At 33.9% G+C, this 15,785-nt stretch overlaps 1 pseudogene; it reads right to left on the bottom strand.

Annotated features, from left to right (window-relative positions):
- Nucleotides 1-4,725: 4,725 nt before the first annotated feature.
- LOC120118274 lies at nt 4,726-10,159 on the bottom strand (annotated as a pseudogene).
- Between the last annotated feature and the right edge of the window lie 5,626 nt (nt 10,160-15,785).

Below are 15,785 nucleotides of genomic sequence, written 5' to 3'. Positions count from 1 at the left end.
TATGTTTACAAAGCCGTGCTCATACATCAATTTCAATGAAAATAACAAGAAAAGTTATATACCTATGCTATAAATGAATATAAGTTTGATGAATTATTTATGTAGTGTTCGTATAATATTCCTTTATGTTTATTTTTTTAATATAAGCTGCTAGTATTATTAAAAAAAGTAAAAATATCTAAAATTACAACAAGAGTTTACAACTATCATCGTAAACTAAATACATAATTTGGACTTTTCGTATAACATTGAAACTAGCCGTTTTAAATCATATAATGACTATACATGGAAAAGGTTAAAAATCCAACCAAGAGACTTGAACAAAAATAGAACGAATAAATCTGATTGCATCGGCAAACGAATCACAAAAGAGGGATTAAACTATTGAAAGACCACCGAGAGCTGCAGATCAGAGCCGAGAGTCATGAGAAACTATCCACAAACACAAAATCATTCATCCAAATTCAATCCAAAGGTCCATAGCAGGGAAGATCAACAAATTTTCGAATAAGCGACATCTTGATCAGTCGTGACGTCGTCAAATCCAACCCTGAGAAAACATAAATAAATGAATGGAAAAACGACCGAGAAAAAATTGAAAAACGTGACACAAGGGGAGAGATAAACGTGCAACACATGCAAAATTATTCTTATTAAAAACAAAAGAAAAAAGGAGAAAAGATAACTGATGGTTGACAACCAACATTAAAGCCGATATCGCCGTTGGCTAAAGAAAATCAAATAAGAAAAAGTTGATCATATCTATGAAGAATGATACAAGAAAAAAAAAGGAAGACAAAGGAGAGAGCGGCTAAGGAAAAGGTGAGCGACTAAGGTTGTTCCTTTATGTTTGCTTATTAAGCTAAATAAATGAGTGTGAACAAAATTTTTATGTTCATTTAATAAATGAACAAAGATGTGTATAAGCTCGTTTATCTATTTTTACTTTTCTTTTCTTTTCCCTTCTTACATTTTAAATATTAGGGAAGGTAAGGACTAAATTAAGTACAAGATAAGCTTTGTAGTTTAAATTGTAAAGATTAAAGAGCTTAAGGACTACTGAAATAATTTTATCATTTTTTTTATTTTCAAATAAAAGGATGAAAAGAGTGTTAAACAAAGACGTTCACGAATGCTAAATAAAATAAATATATAAACGAAAAAATTAATAAATACATAAATGAATATATTCGTAGATATTAAATAAATATATTTGTTGAAACTCAATTTATGAGCTTATTTATACGAATACTTACTCTCACAAGCAATTTCTCTCCCGTATAAGGACAAATATTGAAAACTCTTCAAGAATTCTCCAATTGAACTCTTAAAGACCTTACAACAAAATGGTAGTAAGATAAAACATAACTTTTGTTGATCGTCTCAGAATTGATGATGAACATGAAACATTAAAGACTATTCGAAGATAGATATCGAATGGTTAATGGAATAATTTGGCAAAAAAATATTTAAACTATATTTAATTTAATTTTTTTTAATGAAAATAGCATTTTTTTTCAAGAAAAATATCTACACAATTAAAAAGACACAAAGCTAAATAATATCCAATCATAAATAGATTGAGGAGACGGTCGGAGGCAACTACTTGCTGAAAATTTTAAATTGTCATATATTTTAGATAATTTTTTTTATATTTTCTATTGATAATCTATTTTCGTCCTTAAAATTTTATAAATTCATTTTCACCTAAAATTTTATAAAATTCGCTCCCCGTAAAATTTTAAAAATTAATCCCCTAATATAAAATCCACCTTCCTCCCATATATCCTACACCAATGACTCCGGATGCACAGATGAGATTTAATGCAAAAATTTGACTATTCCCCCATGCCTGATGTGTTTCCTTTTATTATTACTTTTTGTCATTTATTTTTAGAATATTTTCATCAACACATTAATATGAATAAAGCACACAATGGGCTAAACCCATTGCCACGCCCAATGCTTGCTTTGGTTCCCATAAATAGGTTCAAAGGTATATTACAAACAAACCCACAATTCCATGAGTAATTGGAATTGGGCCCAATGTATATTTATAGGTTTAGATATAAAAATATATATATATTGAAAGCAAAAATTATTAAGATAGAATATGGTTTTAAAAGTTAAGATTAGTAGCTAATAAGAATAAAAATCAATGCAAAAAATGGTTTTTGTAGGATATAATTGAAAAATGAATCTACCAAGTGGGGGGATTGTTTCTTGCTAGGTTTTTTCGGCCAATAGGTAAACAATTTAATTAATTAGTCTAATCGAATATATAGAAGTTTATTTAGGGATCTATAACATGTGTTACAGTGATATGGATCTAGTCCGTCGAGGTGACCAGTTCCGATAAAATAAATATTTTTGTAGTCAAACTTTTTACCCCAATGTGATAAAATTTAATAAAAAAATATATTTTATTAGAACTCGTCTTATTGACGTGATGAGTTTGAATAAAAAATATTATTTAGACAGATTCATTACTTCGATGTAACAAGTTTTATAAACACTTAATAAATGCCCGAACACTGATCTAAATATTTCTATAAAAAAATTGAATATTTTATTTTCTAACCTTTTATAATACATTTATTAATTGATCTAAATATTTTTAAAATTATGTTTTAAAAATTATGGTTAATATCAGTTGTTCATTAAGTTTAAATTTGAAAAGTGATTTTAAAAAAATATTTGTAAAGGGTTCAAACTATATAGTTTGATGATTTAAAATATTTATCATTATTGTTGAAAAATATTATGAAAGTAATTTTATATTTATTTATGATTATTGCATGAATGTAAATAGATGAATAAGATGCACGATTAAAATGAAAATATTTTTACAAATAAAAAGAATAAACGTCGATAATATGAATGCACACAAATTTAATATAAGTCGTTAATTTGCATTCATATAATAATCATACACAATGTAAAACTAAAATCTTTTTATTTCAGTAGAGATTGATTTATTAAGTAATAAATGCGAATTAAATATTAAGAATTGTTTGAGTGTAATAAAATAGAAAGGATTTTTTAAATAACATTTTAATAAAAAAATTATTATTTTAATTATAATTTTTTCTATTGACAATGATGGACTCAAGAGGCGGTTAGATGTAGACACCCTCTAAAAAAATTAAATTATCATATATTTAATATGTTTTTTTTTTGTATTTTTTATTGATAATATGTCCGCCATTAAAATTTTATAAGTTCACCAATTCTAAAAAATTAAAAATTTGTCCCCTATTATAAAATAATGTATCCGTTCCTATCTTGTTATTTTATATTTTCTTATTCATTTATAACCTAAAAAAGATTGGTGGGGATATAATATGCATATAGACAAGCCATTATCATAAAAGAGTGATGACAAGTAAAACCAGGCCAAAATTAGGCATAAAAAGTCCATGCTTTCTTTTTTTTCCCATCTTTCTATCAAATATGAACATCAAATTCTTTTCTTAAAATTATTGAAATATTTTGTTGGCGGACATATCCCTAACATTATCTTAAAATTTTATGTACACAAAATTATATATATATATATATATATATATATTATCACATCATAACCATATTAAAATAGCTTATATTTATATAAATTTTGATATAATATCATTTTATATAATAATATTTTAAATCTTCATACAATATTTATTATGTTTTGCAGGAACTAAATGACCTCAACGGTTAAAAAGATAATTGTTATTCTTAGAAGTTCCATGAACTTTCTTTCGATCATAATTTTTAAGTTGAGATAGGGTTATATTTATTTTTATAAGTTTTCATTATTATTTTAGAGACTGTACATCAATTATAACAAAGCATATATGCATAATTGTTTCCATTATTACTAGATATCATAGTTGTAAATTTGATAAGCATGCGTAGCTTTATTAGTATTTATTTATTTTATGTTAGTTTAAATATTTAACAACCGTCGTTTTGATGTCAAAATAAATTTCTTCTTCACAATTAATAAATTAAAGAAACACGTAGTAAAAAAAAAATAAGGGTCGATCCTCGTGGACTTAGAAAATTTCAAATTTAAGTTTGAATGGTTTAAACAAGGAGATAAGTAGTAAAATGGGGGTTTTGGTAAAATGAGATTAAATAGTAAAAAGAGATTAAATAAATAAAGTCAATTTAAAGTAACAATAAGAAAATAAGGATTGTAAATGAATATGGTAAAAAACAACTTCAAGCCTCGCTTTGACTTAATTTCCTTCAAGTCATCGAATTAGATTTTCTCTTCGGATTCACGTCGGTTACTTTGTGATGTTGTCACCCATGCTTTGCCTTCATATTTACCTTTCCTTTCTTTCAAGGGTTTTATTCATGATTTATAGACAAATTTATTGTGGGGTTCATATGACAGGCAATTGCAGTTTGCAGAGTAGCTAACAATTGCAGGCATGCATGCATTCTGCATAATGGCAATAGAACCATCCCATATTTTAACGTGATGCATCATCTCTGTCATCTATCCATGACCCACCATTTCAGTGGACACTGATACTATGCTTTTCTTTTTCAGTTTTCTTGATTTTCTCCCCCTCGAACAAACATCCCAATTCCATGTGAGCAAAAGAGACTTAGAGCAAGAAAAAAAAAAGGTGTTCGGGATTATTAACATTTTATTTACAGAAAGTTAAGCCAATCAACCAGGTACTGGGGCTTATCTACCATTGAAATATATATACATCTCTCAATAATTTAACATTTTCTTAACCCATTGGAAAATGGGGGGACATTAGTTCCCAAAGATAGTCTCCACGTTCACATATCTAGACCTATCATATGTTATGGTGTTGTAGTAGCAACAGCTTGGAATAGGCTCCTTCGGGTATGGCAATCAATTCGGAGTGGCAACCTTGTTCCATGATTCGACTGTCTTGCACTACTCCAATGTTGTCGACGTTCCTTATCGTCGAGAGACGGTGTGCCACAAGCACCGTGGTGCGGTTCCTCATTAGCCTTTCGACTGCTTCTTGTAGCACGCACTCTGATTCTGCATCGACTGTGCTAGTGGCCTCGTCGAGTAATAGTATCCTTGAGTCCTTTAGCACAGCTCGTGCGATTGCAATTCTTTGTTTCTGACCCCCCGGAGAGCTGAACCCCTCTCTCACCCACTGGTGTTTTGTAACCGTCGGGCAATGCGCTAACAAAACTGTGCACGTTGGCTGCCTGGGCCGCTTCAATTACTTCAGCTTCAGTTGCTGCTCCTTTTCCATAAGCAATATGATCGAAAATGCTGGCAGCAAAGAGGGCTGGCTCTTGTTGCACCAGTCCGATTTTAAGCCGAAGAGACTTTAAGTTCAATCTTCGGATATCTTTGCCATCAATCTTCGGATATCTTTGCCATCAATCATAACCTTTCCAGCAGTAGGATCATAGAAACGCTTAATCAATGCAATAACTGAACTCTTTCCGGAGCCACTAGCTCCAACGAGTGCTTGGCTTTGACCAGCTCGGATCCGAAGGTTGAGGTCTTTAAACACAATGACATCAGGTCGAGAAGGATAAGCAAAATCAACATGCCTAAGCTCGATTTCTCCATGAATTGAGTTTACTGGCTCTGCTTCAGGATCATCCGGGTCAATCCTTGTCGAACCATCTACAATGGAGAACACCGCCCCTAATAATTTCAGGTGCAAGACTTACAGTTTGCGCCACAGAATTTGCCGTGACCACCAAGACCACAAAGACCTTAATCACCTTCGAGAACGTTGAGACACATTCACTAACAAGGTGAGCACCATACCAAAGTATGAGAGCTTCTGAAGCAAAAAGAGCTAGTTGAGATAAGCAGAAGAGGAGGCCAGAAATATGGCTGCGACGAAGGCTTTGCATCTGCGGAACTCGGAGCTAATAGCAAAATAGTGAAAGGATATTGTTTTGCGCATTGAAGGCTGCGACAGTTCTGATATTGCTTACACCTTCACCGGCAATCATGCTAGTCTTTGCATGTTCCATTGCTGTGTCACCGGCAAACCCTTTGAGAGAGAGTTGCTGCAGTGCAAAACAAAACCGAATCAACGGTCACAAAACAGTACATATCAAACCGACACAGAGCTAAGAGATTTCCGATGACAACTGGTTCTAAAGTTAAATTCATCAATTACACGATTACTACAACAACCGAACTATTTGAGTGAAATGGTTCATTTTGCTCTTTTCTCGTTGTTTTCAGTTTAGAACTTACGAAATGGAAACAATAAATTTTAGAAGCTGATATAATCTCTGTTTATGAAGGGACTGCAAATTTAATTTGTTTTTCTCTTTCGACCGAACTCCAAACAGTTTCACGGCCATGGCCTGTGCCTTCATTGGCGTGGGACAAATAAACACTGAGCCAAACCAAGCTTAACCTCATTGCTAGGACCACGCAAACAAGCTCCTTCCACAAGGATAAGATTATTTATGATAAGGACAATGTACATATAACAAACAAGTGCAGTCCTATTTCACTATTTATAAATCATGCGCCAATTTCAGGCACCGTCCATCACACCGAGACAAGTTAGCCTCAGATTGAAAAGGACCTCCCATATACTCAAGTATGCATATGAAAAGGGTATGTAACTTTGGGGTTCTTAGAGGGTTATATTCCTATATCAATGTCCGGATATGCACCGGAAACAGGTGCAAAAGATGAAGAGCCGGCACAACATAAACCGTAAAACTGTTTTTACTGATACTCTCATGGAAATAAAAAGAATTACCATAGAAAAAGAAGATAACATCAAAATTTCATCACATCATGAATTATGTGATCACGGGACAAAATGATCTCTTGAAACTATCATATAGTTTGGTACTTTGGTGGCATATTGCATATACATGATAGATAAGAGTGAAAGCTCATCTTTCTAGGAAAAAAAAACAGAAGCCCTTAACTTGGTTCTTTTATACGCAAAACTGATATACATTGTAAGGTACGAGTCGGTGCATTATAAAATAAAAGAGACAAACTAGAAAAGTTGAGAATTTTGACTTAAGGTGAGAAAACCAAGCATATAGACATATATATGTATGTATGTATGTATGTATGTATGTATGTATGTATGTATGTATGTATGTATGTATGTATGTATGTATGTATGTATGTATGTATGTATGTATGTATGTATGTATGTATGTATGTATGTATGTATGTATGTATGTATGTATGTATGTATGTATGTATGTATGTATGTATGTATGTATGTATGTATGTATGTATGTATGTATGTATGTATGTATGTATGTATGTATGTATGTATGTATGTATGTATGTATGTATGTATGTATGTATGTATGTATGTATGTATGTATGTATGTATGTATGTATGTATGTATGTATGTATGTATGTATGTATGTATGTATGTATGTATGTATGTATGTATGTATGTATGTATGTATGTATGTATGTATATATGTATGTATGTATGCGTGTATATATATATAAGTGAATTTAGTTTCCAGAGAAGAAAAATAAGAATAGAAGTTCTGACAGTGCAGTGAAAGGTATTTATTTTTATAAAATCGGGTTATCGGTATGTCCCTAGTGCACTTAAATGAGTGACGGTTATTCCAGGGAAATGCATACATTGGTTTTTTTAGTACAAAATGGTAGAATTATGGCTTGATTATAAGTTAGAATGGGGTGTGAGCTTACCTGAGCAAAGTTTGCAAAGACTAGAAGAGGGAAGGTACCAAGGATGAGAGAGACCCTCCATTCTACTAAGAAGGCGACGATGAACGAGGTGAGAAGTGAAGTCATGTTTCGCAGTATTACCGAGATCCTCTCGGCCATAGCAGATTTTAGGTCAGCTGCATCAGTTGCCAATTTGGCTGCAAGAAGACTTGAGTTGTGCTCTTCTTCATCGAACCATCCGACTTCATTCCTCAAAATTGCTGAAGAGAAGAAAACATTACAAAATTAGAATGAAACATAGGGTTAAAATGCTAAGTCAACTTGTCATTGCAAATTGCTTACCTCCGAGCATCCTCCTCTTTACTCTTGTTGTGAGGTTTTATCCCATGATACTAAAGAAATAGTGCTGAATTAAATATGTAACGACAGCATGTAGGCCAACTCCGATGTAAATGAAAACATATTCTTTTGTCTTTCCATGGAGGTCGGATTTGTATAGTAGAAGACCTCAATCATATTGCTCATTACAATGGAAAAAGTTGGTCCAATAAAACCTGAAAGCACAGAACCAACAGCTCCCATGATTGAATAGAGCCATTCAGGAGCATTTAGATTGAGAAGCCGGCAGAAATAGCCATGTGGAGCTGGATTTTTACAGACCGTCTCAGCATTTGAGATCATCTCTATTCGACCATCAGCACCAGTACTGTAAGAATAACTCAAGTTCCGTAAGCTGCCAGACCAGAGGCTTAAGGGCTTGGTTGACAGCGAATGACTTAGTCGTGAAGAATGAGAACGGTGTGCTGACAGTTTAGCAAACTCTCTATTTCCAATCATTTCTTGGAGTCTGATTAATGAAGCTTATGCCCCTGCCTTGGCAATCAATTCCTCATGAGTTCCAATCTCAATAACTTGTCCTTTCTGTATAACAGCTATTGAATCCACATTCCATATGGTGGAGAGGCGATGTGCAACGACTACAGTTGTTCTCCCAACCATGATACGATCAAAAGCCTTCTGAACAATACTCTCGGAGTTCGCATCAAGTGCACTTGTTGCTTCATCAAGAAGCAAGATCTTTGTGTTCTTCAACATGGCTCGAGCAATAGCAGTTCTCTGTTTCTGGACACCCGACAGTTGGATTCCTCGCTCTCCCACCTGAGTTCACATCGAGGTGTTAAAGATCAACATTTGTTGACACAAATTAATATGAATCTATCAAAGTTCAACTAGATTAATAAACTCGAGTAGACCAACCTGAGTGTTATTCCCGTTAGGAAGTAGAGTAATAAAACTGTGAGCATTTGCAGCAGAAGCAGCAGCTTCGACTTCATCCATTTTTGCATCAGGCTTTCCATAGAGTATGTTCTCAAGGATTGTAGTTGCAAAGAGAGCAGGTTCTTGGTTCACCAATCCTATCTGATCGCGTAGCCATTTTAGTTGCAGTGTCTTCATGTCCACATTATCCAACAAAACCTGTTCTGCTTAGCCAAAATCAAATATCAGCTTGAACATCAGAAGGGGCAAAGAATTCATTCCTCAAACGCATAGAAAAGGGAGGAAAAAAAGGTTCTCTTAATTACCCTCATTTGGATCATAAAACCTCTCTATCATAGAGACAACCGTACTCTTTCCCGAACCACTACCGCCAACAACTGCCAAAGTCTTTCCTGCCGGAAAAAAGATCGAGAAATTGCGGAAGATGATAACATCAGGCCTTGAAGGGTAGCTGAAAGTCACATCCTTGAATTCTATATAACCCTTAACCTCAGGAATATTTTTTCCCTCGGAATGGTCTTGGATGATGGAGGGCTTTTGGTTGATAATCTCCATCAACTTGTAACCAGCTACTTTTCCTTTACAAAACGCCCCGAGATTGGAAAATGACTGACCCAAACTCCTGTAATTGTAGTTTTGTTATGAAATATAATCCAGGGTAAATTTGATTGCTTTTGATCACATAAGAAAATATTAGTAAGCACGAGATCTTACATGCCACCAACAATGGCCGAGAAAATTGCAGTAAATGCCTTGCCCCCATCAGACTGTCCGTTCCGAATAAACACACCAGCGTACCAAAATACTAGTGCCCAGGACATGCAAGCTATGCCATATGTACACCCTAGCCCCAAACCCTTGGCCATCCCGGCCTTGTATTCAAGTTTAAGTGTGTTCTGTATCGGATCTGAGTAGGAATTAAGGGCCTTGCTCTCACCAACATACGAGTAAATGATACGGATTTGGGCAATGGCCTGTCGAGACGATTATATACTTAGACAACAAAGCAGTAAATGATTACATCAATAACCTCAAATTCTCCCAAAGATAAAGGTCTTAAGTTGAATGAAGGAAACTCCCTTGAGTGTTCATCCATAATCCAACAAACAAGATACACCAGTTCCGACCCAAGTAAAAGTTCTCACCTGCTCGGCGATTATGCCAGCATTTGCATAGGATTCCCGGCTTTTCGAAGTGAGACCAGTCAAAGTATATGCATATAAGCCACCAGCAAATTCAAGGCAACACATTTACAAATTCATGGGAACTTCTATGATTTAGTGTTATAGCATGTTTCAAGCCTTATTTATTACCCTTTGATATCACATAAAACTCTAATAATGGTTGGGGACCTCAGTAGGGCAATTTGAGTGATTTAGAGAGTGTCTGAGCAGGGGTATTGGTACTAGAAGAACAATATCGATATTGTTCTTCAGATGTTAAAAACAAAACGGGTTTTTGAGCTAGAAGTATTGATACACAAACAATGGGTATAGATACTATAGGCTAAGTATCGATACTTGCATGGTGATATCAATATTGGGGTAACTTAATAAATTTCAGTAGACATTTTTGGTATCGAAACTTAGGGGAATATTGATACTCTCAACAGGGTATCGATACCCTAGTTCGTGAGTATCGATATTGGACCAGTAGTATCGATACTAATCACCCATTTTTTAACTAGAATTACCCTTAAGGTATGGATACCAAAGAATAAGTATCGATACCCTCATTTATTTTTAGGCAAGAAACCCAAAGGATTTTAAGAGGCAAATGAGGTTTCCCAAAAGCTCTAATTACTCTTAAATAAGACTTCAAGTGCTAAAAATAATATTTCTTAATCACATTAGAAACAAAATCAATTAAGATGACATAAAACTAGCATTGTTTGAAAACTCGGAAAATGATCAGGACACCCGGGTCACTTTAGAAATGGTACTAGTATCGAGCAATAGAATCAGTCTGGATATTCTTAGGTTGTGCGCAAGGCACTTTAAACTAACTAATTAGGGTCGAGGCCCAACACTAGCGAGGGATGGATTTGTCGAGGGTGTTATGTCTGATGTAGAAATTCCAGGCCTCATTCTCGGTAGACTAGAGGGTACGTGAGCTCCGAGATGTAGAATCCTCAACTGCACCATGATGTCTATCATAGAGTAGAGAGTGCAGTATACGAGTATACTCACTATTGTGTTTTTTCTTCTTAGCTCGAGCATTTAATGAGAACTTTTAGTATGATTTAATTCTTAGTGTGGCATTGGGCTAGTTAGCTCAGTGTTTGGAATTTATTTCCTTACGCAGGTTAGTAGGGGAGTTGTCGAAGAGCCTTTTTAGCCGCACCGATCCAGATTGAGTTGTGCAGAGTACGTCTCGAGGTTATTTGTTTAGAGGGCATGTATATTTGTAGACCTCTTTTTATATATTTGAGTCGTAACTTAATTTTTAAACATTGGTTTGTATATTTTGAGGTATTCATTTTGGGAGCTCCGGTTTGTAAAGTATTTATGAAATGGTGGCTGATTTAATTTACCATGAGTATTTGAATTTGTTGTTATAAAGCAAGAAATTAAAGAATATTTTTAGTTAGTCATTCTGGTGGTTCCGTGTAACATTCCAATATGTCGACTGTGTGTCGTACTAGTTTAGTGTGTTACAAATCTTTTAACATTTGGGAGTATGGATAATCAACTAGGGAGTATGGATACACACTCAAAAAATACAAATACTTGAGTATTGATACTCACTTGATGGTATTGATACTCACTCGATGGTATCGATGCCAATGGAGGAGTATCGATATCAACTTAATGGTATAAATATCCAAATGACACATTGGAATGTCTTGAATCATTCAATTAATATCGATAATGTGCTAGGGAATATCGATATTGTATGAATAATATCGATACTACATGAATCAGAATCGATATCACCCTTTTAAAGTTAAGATTTTCAAAACTAAATTCATACGCTATCGATGCTGTAAAAATGATATTTATACTACAATCTAGAACACTTAGAATAAAGTTTGGAAAAATCAATCCAAAATATCTCTTAACACTTGTTTTGGAGCCCTACATGATTCGTAAGGCTTAAGGAATTACTAAGACATCATCTAACATCATTGTAACAGTTAAAAAAAACCATCACCAAGACCATTAAAATAAGCTTAACACTCAAATTTCTAATTCGGTCTTGTCGTGGACCAGATCGATCGTGTCACATTAATTGTTCAGAACAGCATTGATAATTTTATTAGTCCTAATTGAATTACAGGATAATAATTAATATTATGATCTAGAGACTAATTGGTAAAGATTTCAATACTTGAAGTTATCAACATAAATCATAAATAAATATAGCAAGTTGAGAGTATTCGAAAGCCCTTACTACACATCATATAACACGCTGGTATATAAAGCATATTTACATTCAGTTGAGTTTTTGAATTCATAATTTTATGACATTATGTTAAATAAATATTTAAAAATTAAAAATATAAAAAAATATTATAGCTTATGATGTAAAAATTAAAAATTATTAAAAATATAAAAATTATATGACCTTATCGTACAATAAGTAGTAGAATCGGGTTAACGAAAAGCATTCAAATATTTTTTTTATGAAAACGTTCAAAACTTTTAATAGTTTTTAAATAGCTACACTTTTTAATATTTTAATAATTTATAATTCATCATTTTATAACTTATATCTCCGCCAAACATCTTCCCCACATCACAGAGCCTTTGAAGAGACCTTCCACATATTTTCTCTGCATCTCGTAGCCTTTGGAGAACCTTCCCGCTGTAAACATCCTAAACGAGCATATATTCGAAAAAGAACATCCCTCGAGAACTCAAGAAACCATAAGGAGAAACATCTCTGAAAGAATGAACTTAAAAATATAACATCAATAAGTTAGCAACCTTTTAACATAACCTCGGGTAGGCCCATGTGACCAAACATATTCAAATATATTGCTAGCTCACCATGTAAATCTAACCTATAGAGCCTACAAGTAACTGTAATTAGCTTACGCTTGACATCAGCTCCCAGAGCCCCTATAAAACCTTTCGATTAAGACTTAGAGATGAGATGGAACATAGATGGAACCACCTTACCCTCATCCATCTTTCTTCTATTTCCCAATGAAGACATTATATTTTGACACTAACCAACGATCGATCCCTCACCAGTTATGACTCCCTACTCAAATCAGAAGGAGTGAACCACTTATAACCATCGTAGCTCAATTTTTCACATCAACTTAGCTTATGGTACTTATGTTTTTATATATTTTTTTAATATTTAAAAAATACTTATATATTATATTTTGAATGTAAATATTTTTTTTAAAAAAAATTAAATAAACCTTCAAACTCTCCAAAAAAATCAATTAGGTCATTGAATCTAACTAAAAATAATAATTAAATCTCCTAACATATCATCATCCATTGTGGACCTTTACGTCAGTATTGTGAATCATCACATCAATGTTAAATTATTAATATTTAATTTTATAATCAAAGAGTCAGGTTGATTTTTTCTAAATTTAAATGTTACATTAAAAATAAAATAAGTTTAAAAACTACATTAAATTTGGTGGAATGAGACACTAGATCCCTTAAGAAAGGTCAGAGGTTCGAATCATGATGATTGCGAATAGAGTAAACTGGGTTGAGAGGATCGCCTTTACCTCTGTAGTACCTGATCCGAATTTATCAATCAATAAATCGGATATCGGTAGATATAAAAAAAAGTGAGAGAGACAAAGTAGTTTATATATGTTTCCTTAGGAGTACAACTCCCATTGAATGCCACACGGTTTTCACAGGCATTGGCTTTGATACACTTGTTCTGACTTTTACCCTGCTTGATAAGATGTTATAATTTGCATAATATTTGAATTTTTTTTGGTACATAGGACAAAACAACAAAGTTTTGTTTACCTTCTTAATAGCTCTATCCCATGGATATCATATCACAAAAGATTAAGTAGTTCATTTGGTGGCTCCTCAACCCAGAGCGTCCCTTCGATTCGTATGGAAGCTAGGTGTACCATCCGATCAGCGCAGCGATTTCCTTCCCTCCAGGTATGTCAGACTTCCTTAACCTATCATTCTTTTACCATTTTTTAACAGTCACTGATAAGAATTTCATTTTGCATGTTGGTCTATCCACCTCCTTGTATCGCTTCGACTACCCATTTAGCATCTGCTTCGACTACCAAGTTTTTCGCTCCCAAGGCTTTCGCAAGATTCAATCATTCTCTTATACCTCATATTTCGGCCATGGTGATCGTTGTTTTGCCAAGATTTACCATAAACCCGTGCACCCATTTTCCATTTTCTTCTCTTATCAGGCCACATGTGGTAGCCATGCTCGTGCTTACTCTATAAGCCCCTTCTGAGTTAAAGATCCCGTATCCACTTGTTAGTTTCCTTCATTTTACACATTTGGGTTCACAAGTAATCCTTTATTTTATGTGTTTCTTTGCTTGGGTGATTTCTTTTGCCAGATTGTTGTTGTAGTTTATCAACTGAGTTGTGTTGGGATTATTGTTTTTAAATATTGCTTCCTTTCTGGTTTTACATAAGCTCCATATGGTTGTAGAAAACTGAGTTCCCCAACTTATTCCATCTTTGGTCACTTTTTCTGAACGACAATTCCATCTCATCATTCTTCGAAAACACTATATTCGAAGCTCCCATATTGAATCCTCACTTCGATCTTCTCCATTACCTCTTTCACTACTTTACACTCTCTGAGTATGTGTTCAATCGATTTGATAACTCCCTAGAAATGTTTACACTGGGTTTCTTGAGTCATCTTCTTTTTGACCCGTATTTCGTTCATATTTAGTCTATTCAAAAAAGTGAGTCAGATAAACACTCTTATTCTTTCAGTAGTATTAATTTTCCAAATCCAACCCAGATCCTTCATCTGTTAGCTCGAAAGACTTGTGTTCACTATTGCTTTATATGTTAATTTTACTGAAAAGTTTTCATCTTTAGCAAAACCCCAGAGAATTTTATCTTTAAAACTTCTAGTGTACATTCATGGTAGAGGTACACTTTTAATTTGATTAAACTGGTCTTCGGGGAGTAAGCTCTTCAACTCAAGAAGATTCAATGATCGATCGTCATTTATAAACTCAACTACTTTGGTGTCATCTTCCGCACTTCCTTGGACTTTATACCTCAAGGGGGTGTCATCTATAAATCAATCCTTCCAGAACTTAGTATTATCTCTCGACCTAGTTTGGTGTTTACAGCATTTTCTTATAAAGTTCTTGGTATTCATGATGCCTCTCCAAGTAGCAGAACAGTTTCCTTGAAAATTTGTTTCCAAAATTTTTTCTCCCTTTAGATATTTTTCTCTGAAGATTTTACACCAAATACTATCTTTCTCCTCGATCATCATCCATCCATTTTTAGCTAGCAAGGCTAAGTTCATATCTTTTGTCCTTCTTAACCCAATTTCCCCTGCATATTTGGGTCTGCACACAGTGTCCCAGTTAATAAGGTGCTTATGATTATACTTTGTATTTCCTCCCCATAAGAAATTGTGGTTCAATTCATCCAATGTGTTTCATATTGAAACAGGGAGCATAGAAGTTTGCATGGTGTGAATAGGTATAGCAGCAATCACGGCTTGAATCAGTGTTTTACGACCCGCTAACGATATAACCTTACCCTTCCATCCAGCCATCATTTTCATTATTTTTTCAACTATCGGAGCATAAGTGTTGTTGTTTCCCCTCTTGTGTAGAATAAGGACCCCCAAATACATTTCCAAGTTATCAGTTCTAGGGATGCCACTAAGTTGACTAATCTGGTCAGCCATATCAAT

Source organism: Hibiscus syriacus, unplaced genomic scaffold, assembly GCF_006381635.1.
Source record: "Hibiscus syriacus cultivar Baekdansim isolate YM2019G1 unplaced genomic scaffold, ASM638163v2 tig00110328_pilon, whole genome shotgun sequence".
NCBI lineage: Eukaryota > Viridiplantae > Streptophyta > Magnoliopsida > Malvales > Malvaceae > Hibiscus > Hibiscus syriacus.
Note: the sequence above shows the minus strand (reverse complement) of the source record. Positions and strands in the feature narration are given on the sequence as shown.